The following is a 14,453-nucleotide window of genomic DNA, read 5'->3' as shown; positions in this document are numbered from 1 at the left end:
GGGGGAGGGGGGGTCAATCTCCATCAACATATTCACCAGCACCATCTCATCTCAAACCCTAGTTCATCTCTTGTATCCAATCTTTGTATCCAAACCTCAGATTGGTACCTATGGGTTGCTAGTAGTGTTGATTACTCCTTGTAGTTGATGCTAGTTGGTTTACTTGGTGGAAGATTATATGTTCAGATCCATTATGCATATTAATACCCCTCTGATTATGAACATGAATGTGCTTTGTGAGTAGTTACGTTTGTTCCTGAGGACATGGGAGAAGTCTTGCTATTAGTAGTCATGTGAATTTGGTATTCTCTCGATATTTTGATGAGATGTATGTTGTCATCCCTCTAGTGGTGTCATGCGAATGTCGACTACATGACACTTCACCATTGTTTGGGCCTGGAGGGAGGCATTGGAAAGTAATAAGTAGATGATGGGTTGCTAGAGTGACAGAAGCTTAAACCCTAGTTTATGTGTTGCTTCGTAAGGGGCTGATTTGGATCCATATGTTTCATGCTATGGTTAGGTTTACCTTAATACTTCTGTTGTAGTTGCGCATGCTTGCAATGGGGGTTAATCATAAGTGGGATGCTTGTCCAAGTAAGGACAACACCCAAGCATCGGTCCACCCACATATCAAATTATCAAAGTACCGAACGCGAATCATATGATCGTGATGAAAACTAGCTTGACAATACTTCCCATGTGTCCTCAGGAGCGCTTTACTTCATATAAGAGTTTGTCCAGGCTTGTCCTTTGCTACAAAAAGGATTGGGCCATCTTGCTGCACCTTATATACTTTTATTACTTGCTACTCGTTACCAATTACCTTATCACAAAACTATCTGTTACCGATAATTTCAGTGCTTGCAGAGAATACCTTGCTGAAAATCGTTTATCATTTCCTTCTGCTCCTCATTGGGTTCGACACTCTTACTTATCGAAAGGACTACAATAGATCCCCTACACTTGTGGGTCATCAGTGACGTCCCGTGAACTCAAGATCCAGTAGAGCTTCGAGGGAGAGCTTCGTCAGCACGACAGTGTGATGACGGTGATGATGTTGCTACCGGAACAGGGCTTTGCCTAAGCACCGCTATGATATGACCGAGGTGGATTATGGTGGAGGGGGGCACCGCACATGGCTTGGAACAATCAACTTGTGTGTCCTAGTGTGCCCCTGCCCCCGTATATAAAGGAGCAAGGGGGAGGCCGACCGACCCTAGTGGCGCTCAAGGAGAGGTGGAATCCTCCTCCTAGTAGGAGTAGGATTCATCCTTTCCTAGTCCTACTAGGAAGGAGGAAGGGGGACGGAAAGAGAGGGAGAGGGAAAGAGGGGCCGCGCCCCCCTCCCCTAGTCCTATTCAGACTCCCCTTGCGGCGGGGGCGCGTCACCTCCTGGGCTGCTGCCCTCTCTCTCACCTAAGGCCCACTAAGGCCCAATACTTCCCCGAGGGGTTCCGGTAACCCCTCCGGCACTTCAGTTTTCTCCGAAATCACCCGGAACACTTCCGGTGTCCGAATATAGCCGTCCAATACATCGATCTTTATGTCTCGACCATTTCGAGACTCCTCTTCATGTCTGTGATCATATCCGGGACTCCGAACTACCTTTGGTACATCAAAACACATAAACTCGTAATACCGATCGTCACCGAACGTTAAGCGTGCGGACCCTACGGGTTCGAGAACTATGTAGACATGACCGAGACTCATCTCCGGTCAATAACCAATAGCGGAACCTAGATGCTCATATTGGTTCCTACATATTCTACGAAGATCTTTATCAGTCAAACCGCATAACGATATACGTTGTTCCCTTTGTCATCGGTATGTTACTTGCCCGAGATTCGATCGTCGGTATCTCAATACCTAGTTCAATCTCGTTACCAGCAAGTCTCTTTACTCGTTCCGTAATGCTACATCCCGTAACTAACTCATTAGCTACATTGCTTGCAAGGCTTATAGTGATATACATTACCGAGAGGGCCCAGAGATACCTCTCTGACAATCGGACTGACAAATCCTTATCTTGATCCATGCTAACTCAACCAATACCATCGGAGACACCTATAGAGCACCTTTATAATCACCCAGTTACGTTCTGACGTTTGGTAGCACACAAAGTGTTCCTCCGGTATTCGGGAGTTGCATGATATCATAGTCATAAGAACATCTATAGTTATGGAGAAAGCAATAGCAACGAACTAAACGATCATCGTGCTAAGCTAACGGATGGGTCAAGTCAATCACATCATTCTATAATGATGTGATCTCATTAATCAAATGACAACTCATGTCTATGGTTAGAAAACGTAACCATCATTGATTCAACAAGCTAGTCAAGTAGAGGCAAACTAGTGACACTCTGTTTGTCTATGTATTCACACATGTACTAAGTTTCCGGTTAATACAATTCTAGCATGAATAATAAACATTTATCATGATATAAGGAAATATAAATAACAACTTTATTATTGCCTCTAGGGCATATTTCCTTCAGTCTCCCACTTGCACTAGAGTCAATAATCTAGATTACATTGTAATGATTCTAACACCCATGGAGTCTTGGTGCTGATCATGTTTGGCTCGTGAGAGAGTCTTAGTCAACGGGTCTGCAACATTCAGATCTATATGTATCTTGCAAATCTCTATGTCTCCCTCCTTGACTTGATCGCAGATGGAATTGAAGCGTCTCTTGATGTGCTTGGTTCTCTTGTGAAATCTGGATTCCTTTGCGAAGGCAATGGCACCAGTATTGTCACAAAAGATTTTCATTGGACCTGATGCACTAGGTATGACACCTAGATCGGATATGAACACCTTCATCCAGACTCCTTCATTTGCTGCTTCCGAAGCAGCTATGTATTCCGCTTCACACGTAGATCCCGCCATGACGCTCTGCTTGGAACTGCACCAACTGACAGCTCCACCATTAATTAAAAACATGTATCCAGTTTGTGACTTAGAGTCATCCGGATCAGTGTTAAAGCTTGCGTCGACGTAACCATTTACGACGAGCTCTTTGTCACCTCCATATAAGAGAAACATATCCTTAGTCCTTTTCAGGTATTTTAGGATGTTCTTGACCGCTGTCCAGTGATCCACTCCTGGATTACTTTGGTACCTCCCTGCTAAAATTATAGCAAGGCACACATCAGGTCTGGTACACAGCATTGCATACATGATAGAGCCTATGGCTGAAGCATAGGGAACACCTTTCATTTTCTCTCTATCTTCTGAAGTGGTCGGGCATTGAGTCTGACTCAACTTCACACCTTGTAATACATGCAAGAATCCTTTCTCTGCCTGATCCATTTTAAACTTCTTTAGAACTTTATCAAGGTATGTGCTTTGTGAAAGTCCAATTAAGCGTCGTGATCTATCTCTATAGATCTTGATGCCCGATATATAAGCAGCTTCACCGAGGTCTTTCATTGAAAAATTCTTATTCAAGTATCCTTTTATGCTATTCAGAAATCCAGTATCATTTCTGATCAACAATATGTCATCTACATGTAATATCAGAAATGTTACGGAGCTCCCACTCACTTTCTTGTAAATACAGGCTTCTCCAAAAGTCTGTACAAAACCATATGCTTTGATCACACTATCAGAGCGTATATTCCAACTCCGGGAGGCTTGCACCAGTCCATAAATGGATCGCTGGAGCTTGCACACTTTGTTAGCACCTTTTGGATCGACAAAACCTTATGGTTGCATCATATACAACTCTTCTTTAAGGTATCCATTAAGGAATTCACTTTTGACATCCATTTGCCAAATTTCATAATCATAAAATGCAGCAATTGCTAACATGATTCGGATGGACTTAAGCATCACTACCGGTGAGAATGTCTCATCATAGTCAACTACTTGAACTTGTCGAAAACCTTTTGCAACAAGTCGAGCTTTGTAGACAGTAACATTACCGTCAGTGTTAGTCTTCTTCTTGAAGATCCATTCATTCTCTATGGCCTGCCAATCATCAGGCAAGTCAACCAAAGTCCATACTTTGTTCTCATACATGGATCCTGATGTCTACTACACAACCTTCTTCTTGTAGACGTTGTTGGGCCTCCAAGTGCAGAGGTTTGTAGGACAGTAGAAAATTTCCCTCAAGTGGATGACCTAAGGTTTATCAATCCGTGAGAGGCGTAGGATGAATATGGTCTCTCTCAAACAACCCTGCAACCAAATAACAAAGAGTCTCTTGTGTCCCCAGCACACCCAATATAATGGTAAATTGTATAGGTGCACTAGTTCGGCGGAGAGATAGTGATACAAGTGCAATATGGGTGGTAGATATAAGTTTTTGTAATCTGAAAATATAAAAACAGCAAGGTAACTAATGATAAAAGTGAGCACAAACGGTATTGCAATGCGTTGAAACAAGGCCTAGGGTTCATACTTTCACTAGTGCAAGTTCTCTCAACAATAATAACATAATTGGATCATATAACTATCCCTCAACATGCAACAAAGAGTCACTCCAAAGTCACTAATAGCGGAGAACAAACGAAGAGATTATTGTAGGGTATGAAACCACCTCAAAGTTATCCTTTCTGATCAATCTATTCAAGAGTTCGCAGTAAAATAACACAAAGCTATTCTTTCCATTCAATCTATCCTAGAGTTCGTACTAGAATAACACCTTAATACACAAATCAACCAAAACCCTAATGTCACCTAGATACTCCAATGTCACCTCAAGTATCCGTTGGTATGATTATACGATATGCATCACACAATCTCAGATTCATCTATTCAACCAACACAAAGTACTTCAAAGAATGCCCCAAAGTTTCTACCGGAGAGTCAAGAGGAAAATGTGCACCAACCCCTATGCATAAGTTCATGAGGTCACGGAACTCGCAAGTTGATCACCAAAACATACATCAAGTGGATCACGTGATATCCCGTTGTCACCACAGATAAGCACATGCAAGACATACATCAAGTGTTCTCAAATCGTTAAAGACTCAATCCGATAAGATAACTTCAAAGGGAAAACTCAATTCATCACAAGAGAGTAGAGGGGGAGAAACATCATAAGATTCAACTATAATAGCAAATCTCGCGATACATCAAGATCGTACCACCTCAAGAACATGAGAGAGAGAGAGAGAGATCAAACACATAGCTGCTGGTACATACCCTCAGCCCCTAGGGTGAACTACTCCCTCCTCGTCATGGAGAGCGCCGGGATGATCAAGATGGCCACCGGAGAGGGATTCCCCCCTCCGGCAGGGTGCCGAAACGGGTCCAGATTGGTTTTCGGTGGCTACGGAGGCTTCTGGTAGCAGAACTCCCGATCTATACTGGTCCTTGATGTTTTTAGGGTATATTGATATATATAGGCGAAAGTAGTCAGTCAGGGGAGCCACGAGGGTGGGGGGCGCGCCCAAGGGGGGCAAGCGCGCCTCCCTGCCTCGTGGCCACCTCGAAGCTTCCTTGACTTCAACTCCAAGTCTCCTAGATCACGTTCGTTCCAAAAATCATGCTCCCGAAGGTTTCATTCCGTTTGGACTCCATTTGATATTCCTTTTTTGCGAAACACTGAAACAAAGGAAAAAACAGAAACTGACACTGGGCTCTAGGTTAATAGGTTAGTCCCAAAAATAATACATAAAAGTGCATAATAAAGCCCATAAACATCCAAAATAGATAATATAATAGCATGGAACAATAAAAAATTATAGACACATTGGAGACGTATCAGCATCCCCAAGCTTAATTCCTGCTCGTCCTCGAGTAGGTAAATGATAAAAACAGAATTTTTGATGTGGAATGCTACCTAACATATTTCTCTTTATTGTGGCATGAATGTTCAGATCCATAAGATTCAAAACAAAAGTTTAATATTGACATAAAAATAATAATACTTCAAGCATACTAATAAAGCAATCATGTCTCCTCAAAATAACATGGCCCAAGAAAGCTATCCCTACAAAATCATATACACTAGTGCAGAACCGGGCAATAGCACCGGTTCGTAAGGGGCTTTAGTGTCGGTTCCGTAACCGGCACTAAAGTGTGGGCACTAAAGCCCCCCCCCCTTTAGTGCCGGTTCAACACGAACCGGTGCTAAAGGGAAACCACGTGGCACGAGCCAGCTTCGGGGGCCGGGAGCCCTTTAGTACCGGTTGGTAACACCAACCGGTACTAAATGTTTGTGGGTTTTTGTTTTATTTTGTATTTTTCAATTAAATTTGTGTTATCAATTTAATTTAGGATTGTTTTACGTTATAATGAGTTGTAGTCGTCATCATCATCATCATCGCATATTAATAAATAAATAAACTCTAGCTAGCTAAAAATCATCGTAGTCATCTAATTACCACTATTTAATCATCATAGTCATTACTGCTAGCTATCTAATCATCACCAACACTGGCTAGCTTAAAGAGGAAACATTCACTTTGTAACAGAAGCAAAGATATCATCGAGTTCAACATAATCATCACCAACATCGAAGTTCAGGACACGGACATGAGACACTAATTAAGAGCATGAACTAGTGCTGCTCCCTCTCAGGTAGAATAGCATAGAACATGTATAGCTCTCCTGATTCATCATACTGGAGCATGCAGATGAATCTGTCTCCTAATCTTGGGTTGCGCTTCTCCTTGCTGCCCCCTAGTACTTCTCTGCGATCGTTAACAATTTTGCTCCAATCTTTCACTATTAAGCATTCTTCGCTTTCAGAAATCCTGAATGCACTCATGTGCACTGTAGGATATCTTGGCCGTAAGCTAACCATTGACATGTCACCTTTAGTCTCGATCCACTAAGGCACAACTGTCATCGAAAGTCCCTGTTGAAGAACATCGTATAGTAATTAATATACTAAGCAATGAAAGTTTAGCTTCAAAAATAATGTATGCAAAAGATGCACTAATTAAGGACAAATAGTTAAAATCTTACCATCTTTCGATTATAGATGTGACCATAGTTCAATACGATCACCATTGGTCACACGTTTTGAGTACTACCATTTTTAAGTTCAGGAAAAAAAATTGTCTTGACAGTATTAAGATCCTCAAGCCATGAAACATAATGACTTATCTCCTCGCAGTTTAATTGAGCCCCGGGGCAGTAGTAGGTCCTGTCTACCAAGCGCCAGACATGTTTGCTTGAACCGAAATAAGCTGACAATACAAATTAGTTGTCAACTATTTTTGAATAAACTGTATTAAAGACATAAACATATGCATGCATGGTTGAGAAAAACTCACATAATGGTAGAACTGGAGGCGTTTGCACATCGACCCAGATGTCTATATTACCTTCAATATCATCTTCCGGACGAATATCAAAGGTGACAACCATACCAGGCTCAAATGCATAAGCCTTGCATAGTGCTTGCCAAGTTTTGCATTCAAAATGGGTGTATGTGTCTCCATTATATAATTTGACGTTGAAAGTATACCCATGCTCCATCTTCAAGTAAACTCTCTTTACCTCCATATCATCTATAGCACTAAAACCTATCTTATCCAAGACAAAAATTCTTGCATGGTAGGGGATGCGCTAGTAGAATAGTGAAAATTTAAAATTATAAGTTGAAGCAAATGAAGCATAAGTTTTGCATTCAAATAATAATTGACAAAGTGACTTACTGTATCAACTTCGAATGTCTCATCCAGCTTGATGCTGAAGCGCCTACCATCAACAAGGAAATTTCTGTCGCACAGGCCGCGCTGGTCTTCACAGTGTTCGCATATAATGAAATCTTTTTCGTCGTCAGATGACATTTCCTATGTTCATATAGGTGAAACATTAAACACCTATTACTATCTAACATTAATTAATATCTAGCCAAATATATATTCATCTAACATTTGACATTAATATATCTAACTATATTCATCTCTAACAATTGACATTACTATATATTTAACTTTTCTATCTAATTCGTCTAACATTCGACATTAATCTAACATTTATATAAACTCAAAATATATAAAAAAATTAAATAAACAGAAAAACTCATTAACAAATAATATTTTAATTAGATCATCAAATCTCAGATACCTAAATTTTCTTACTAAAAATAAACTAGTTATATTAATTATTAAACTAGTTCAAATCTCATATACCTAAATAAACTAATTATATTAATTATTGAACTAGTTCAAATCTCATATACCTAAATAAACTAGTTCGATAGTTTTCTTACTAAAAATAAACTAGTTATATTAATTATTGAACTAGTTCAAATCTCATATACCTAAATAAACTAGTTCGATAATTTTCTTACTAAAAATAAACTAGTTGTATTAATTATTCAACTAGTTAAATCTCTAGTTCGACAATTTTCTATCTAGCTAATTCATCTAACATTCGACATTAATCAAACATTCGATCATCTAATTAACTTTTCTAAAAACCAGAAAATAAGTAAAAAAATGTGTGTGTATGTGTGTGTGTGTGTAGTGTGTACGTATATATGTGTGTGTATGTGTATATGTGTGCGGCCCTGTACGCCGCCGCCCCGTACGTACGGGCGGGGGCGCCGCCGTACGGGGCGGGGGCGGCGGCGTACGGGCCGGCGGCGCGGCGGGTATACGCGAGAGCGAGAGACGTACGGGACCGCGGCGGGACGACGACGGACGGCGGCGCGCGGCGTTCGGGGCGGCGGCGCGAGACGGCGACGACGACGGGCGGCGGCGGGGACAGCGACGACGACGACGGGCGACGGGCGACGGGCGGCGAGGATGGGTTCGAGCGGCGCGCGAGAGGTTGGAGACGAAAGAAGTAGGGAGATCTAACTGAATTTTCGTAAGTGTTGTATATATAGGAGAGACCTTTAGTACCGGTTGGAGCCACCAACCGGTACTAAAGGCCAAATTTTTATATAGTTTTTTCTTTTTTGCATTATTTATTTTCTTCTATTTATTTTTGAGTAGTTTTTATATAATTTTTTCTTTTCTACATTATTTATTTTCTTCTATTTATTTATGAGTAATTTTTTTGTATAGTTTTTTTATTTTCTGCATTATTTCTTTTCTTCTATTTATTTTGTTCTGGAAATTGAATGCTGCATACTGAACAATTAGGTAAATGACCGAAAACAACAAATGATGTCAGAACATGTTGGAAATTGATGACGTCGCTTTGAATGCCACATACTGAACACAAAAGAAGTCCGGAGTTCAAATAAGTTTAAAAAACATTGAAGTGGCCGTGTAACAGATGACTTCTTGTCCGAAACTCTGATACTCCGAAAGAGTATGTCCAGTTTGTACACGAAGTGCGTTCAGTTTTTGCCATGACCCTCTCTACTCTTTCGCGTATGCTATGCGGGTGATATGATGATACCATGCCAAGTTTCAACATTTTCAAGATTCATTTTGTAGTGATTTTCAATTTCACGGTCATTTAGCACTCTAAAACAATTAGGTAAATGACCGAAAAACAACAAATGATGTCAGAACATGTTGGAAATTGATGACGTCGCTTTGAATGCTGCATACTGAACACAAAAGAAGTCCGGAGTTCAAATAAGTTTAAAAAACATTGAAGTGGCCGTGTAACAGATGACTTCTCGTCCGAAACCCTGATACTCTGAAAGAGTTTGTCCAGTTTGTACACGAAGTGCGTCCAGTTTTTGCCGTGACCCTCTCTACTCTTCCGCGCATGCTATGCGGGTGATATGATGATACCATGCCAAGTTTCAACATTTTCAGGATTCATTTTGTAGTGATTTTCAATTTCACGGTCATTTAGCTCTCTAAACAATTAGGTAAATGACCGAAAAACAACAAATGATGTCAGAACATGTTGGAAATTGATGACGTCGCTCTGAATGCTGCATACTGAACACAAAAGAAGTTCGGAGTTCAAATAAGTTTAAAAAACATTGAAGTGACCGTGTAACAGATGAGTTCTCGTCCGAAACATTGATACTCTGAAAGAGTTTGTCCAGTTTGTACACGAAGTGCGTCCAGTTTTTGCCGTGACCCTCTCTACTCTTTCGCGCATGCTATGCGGGTGATATGATGATACCGTGCCAAGTTTCAACATTTTCAGGATTCATTTTGTAGTGATTTTCAATTTCACGGTCATTTAGCTCTCTAAACAATTAGGTAAATGACCGAAAAACAACAAATGATGTCAGAACATGTTGGAAATTGATGACGTCGTTTTGAATGCTGCATACTGAACACAAAAAAAGTCCAGAGTTCAAATAAGTTATTAAAAATAAAAAAGAGGTGCAATGCTGGTTAATTTGCTTCAAGCCATTCGGAATAGTGTAGACTGCACTGCACATAGCTCCGTGCAATCTATGCTATTCCGCAAGGCTTGAAGCTAATCAACATGTAGGTGAGCATTGCAACTCTTCGTCATTGTCTGTGCACTCATGGCTTATAAACCGTTCATACTGCCTCTCTCTTGGCGAGGTGGGACTAAAAATCAGCTTACAAAGAAACTCTAGTACCGGTTCATGGCATGAACCGGTACTAAAGGTCTTCGTGGGGGCCCCAGACTGACCATAGCCTGACACAGCCTCATCAGTACCGGTTCGTGGCATGAAACGGTACTAAAGGTTACCCACGAACCGGTACTAATGATGCCCGCCCGCCTAGCCGTTGGAACCGGCACTAATGGTCACATTAGTGCCGGCTCAAATTCAAACCGGCACTAATGTGCTTCACATTTGACCCTTTTTCTACTAGTGATAGTCTGGCTATGCTCTATCTTCACCACACAAAATATTTAAATCATGCACAACCCCTATGACAAGCCAAGCAATTGTTTCACACTTTTGGTGTTCTCAAACTTTTTCAATCTTCACGCAATACATGAGCGTGAGCCATGGATATAGCATTATATGTGGAATAGAAGGGTGGTTGTGGAGAAGACAAAAAAGGAGAAGATAGTCTCACATCAACTAGGCGTATCAACGGGCTATGGACATGCCCATCAATAGATATCAATGTGAGTGAGTAGGGATTGCCATGCAACGGATGCACTAGAGCTATAAGTGTATGAAAGCTCAACAAAAGAACTAAGTGGGTGTTCATCCAACTTGCTTGCTCATGAAGACCTAGGGCAATTTTGAGGAAGCCCATCATTGGAATATACAAGCCAAGTTCTATAATGTAAAATTCCCACTAGTGTATGAAAGTGATAACATATGAGACTCTCTATCATGAAGATCATGGTGCTACTTTGAAGCACAAGTGTGGAAAAAGGATAGTAACATTGTCCCTTCTCTCTTTTGCTCTCATTTTTTGGGCCTTCTTTTTTTTGGCCTTTTTTTTCAAGTCTGAAGTCTCTTTCCGACTTGTGGGGGAATCATAGTCTCCATCATCCTTTGCTCACTGGGACAATGCTCTAATAATGATGATCATCACACTTTAATTTACTTACAACTCAAGAATTACAACTCAATACTTAGAACAAAATATGACTCTATGTGAATGCCTCCGGCGGTGTACCGGGATGTGCAATGACTCATGAGTGACATTTATGGAAGGAATTACGAACGGTGGCTTTGCCAAAAATATGATGTCAACTACATGATCATGCATAGCAATATGACAATGATGAAGCGTGTCATAATAACGGAACGGTGGAAAGTTGCATGGTAATATATCTCGGAATGGCTATGGAAATGCCATAATAGGTAGGTATGGTGGCTGTTTTGAGGAAGGTATATGGTGGGTTTATGGTACCCGTGAAAGTTGCACGGTACTAGAGAGGCTAGCAATGGTGGAAGGGTGAGAGTGCGTATAATCCATGAACTCAACATTAGTCATAAAGAACTCACATACTTATTGCAAAAATCTATTAGTTATCGAAACAAAGTACTACGCGCATTCTCCTCGGGGGATAGATTGGTAGGAAAGGCCATCGCTCGTCCCCGACCGCCACTCATAAGGAAGACAATAAATAAATAAATCATGCTCCGACTTCATCACATAACGGTTCACCATACGTGCATGCTACAGGAATCACAAAGTTTAGAACAAGTATTTCTCAAATTACCATGCTGTTCTAAAGACTCTCAAAATTATATAAGTGAAGCATGAGAGTTCATCTATTTCTATAAAATAAAACCACCACCGTGCTCTAAAAAGATATAAGTGAAGCACTAGAGCAACAACAAACTACTCTGAAAGATATAAGTGAAGATCAATGAGTGGTCGAATAATTATGCAACTATATGAAGACTCTCTAACATTTAAAAATTTAAGATCTTGGTATTTTATTCAAACAGCAAGAAAAACAAAAGAAAATAAAATGACGCTCCAAGCAAAACACATATCATGTGGTGAATAAAAATATAGCTCCAAGTAAAGTTACCGATGAACGAAGACGAAAGAGGGGATGCCTTCCGGGGCATCCCCAAGCTTAGGCTCTTGGTTGTCCTTGAATATTACCTTGGGGTGCCTTGGGCATCCACAATCTTAGGCTCTTTCCACTCCTTATTCCATAGTCCATTGAATCTTTACCCAAAACATGAAAACTTCACAACACAAAACTTAACAGAAAACTCGTAAGCTCCGTTAGTATAAGAAAATAAATCACCACTTAGGTACTGTTGTGAACTCATTATAAATTCATAATGGTGTAATATATACTTTATTCCAACTTCTCTATGGTTCATACCCTTCGATACTACTCATAGATTCATCAAAATAAGCAAACAACACATAGAAAAACAGAATCTATCAAAAACAGAACATGCTGTAGTAATCTGTAGGTTCCAAATTCTTCTGTAACTCCAACAATCCTGAGAAATTAGGAAGTCCTAGGCAATTTTTTTATTAATCTACTGCAAGTGGAATTCGTATTTTATCGCTCTCTGGTGAAAAATGAAAATTATTCTCGTGAGCGCATAGTTTCTGTTTTTTACAACAAGATCAAATAACAATCACCCAAGAAGATCCTAAAGGCTTTACTTGGCACAAAAACTAATTAAAACATAAAAAACACAATCATAACAGAGGATAGATGATTTATTTATTACTAAAAAGGAACAAAAAGAAAGGAACAAAAATAAAATTGGGTTGCCCCCCAACAAGCGCTATCGTTTAACGCCCCTAGCTAGGCATGATGATTTCAATGATGCTCATATAAAAGATAAGAATTGAAACATAAAGAGAGCATCATGAAGAATATGACTAGCACATTTAAGCCTAACCCACTTCCTATGCATAGGGAGTTTGTGAGCAAACAACTTGTGGGAACAATAATCAACTAGCATAGGAAAGCAAAACAAGCATAACTTCAAGATTTTAAGCGCATAGAGAGGAAACTTGGTATTATTGCAATTCCTACAAGCATATGTTCCTCCCTCATAATAATTTTCAGTAGCATCATGAATGAATTCAACAATATAACTATCACATAAAGCATTCTTTTCATGATCTACAAGCATAGAATTTTTATTACTCTCCGCGTAAGCAAATTTCTTCTCATGAATAGTAGTGGGAGCAAACTTAACAACATAACTATCATGTGAGGCATAATCCAATTGAAAGTTAAAATCATGATGAAAAGTTTCATGGATATCATTATTCTTTATAGCACACGTGTCATCACAATAATCATCATAGATAGGAGGTATGCTTTCATCATAATAAATTTGCCCATCAAAACTTGGGGGACTAAAAATATCATCTTCATCAAACATAGCATCCCCAAGCTTGTGGCTTTGCATATCATTAGCATCATGGATACTCAAAGAATTCATACTAAAAACATTGCAATCATGCTCATCATCCAAAGGTTTAGTGCCAAACATTCTAATGCATTCTTCTTCTAACACTTTGGCACAATTATCGGAATCCTTATTTTCATGAAAGATATTAAAAAGATGAAGCATATGAGTTACCCTTAATTCCATTTTTTGTAGTTTTCTTTTATAAACTAAACTAGTGATAAAACATGAAACTAATAGATTCGATTGCAAGATCTAAATATATACCTTCGAGCGCTAACCTCCCCGGCAACGGCGCCAGAAAAGAGCTTGATGTCTACTACACAACCTTCTTCTTGTAGACGTTATTGGGCCTCCAAGTGCAGAGGTTTCTAGGACAGTAGCAAATTTCCCTCAAGTGGATGACCTAAGGGTTATCAATCCGTGGGAGGCGTAGGATGAAGATGGTCTCTCTCAAACAACCCTGCAACCAAATAACAAAGAGTCTCTTGTGTCCCCAACACACCCAATACAATGGTAAATCGTATAGGTGCACTAGTTCGGCGAAGAGATAGTGATACAAGTGCAATATGGATGGTAGATATAAGTTTTTGTAATCTGAAAATATGAAAACAGCAAGGTAACTAATGATAAAAGTGAGAACAAACGGTATTGCAATGCGTTGAAACAAGGCCTAGGGTTCATACTTTCACTAGTGCAAGTTCTCTCAACAATAATAACATAATTGGATCATATCACTATCCCTCAACATGTAACAAAGACTCACTCCAAAGTCACTAAT

This window comes from Triticum dicoccoides, chromosome 5A, assembly GCF_002162155.2.
Source record: "Triticum dicoccoides isolate Atlit2015 ecotype Zavitan chromosome 5A, WEW_v2.0, whole genome shotgun sequence".
Taxonomy (NCBI): Eukaryota; Viridiplantae; Streptophyta; class Magnoliopsida; order Poales; family Poaceae; genus Triticum; species Triticum dicoccoides.
Note: the sequence above shows the minus strand (reverse complement) of the source record.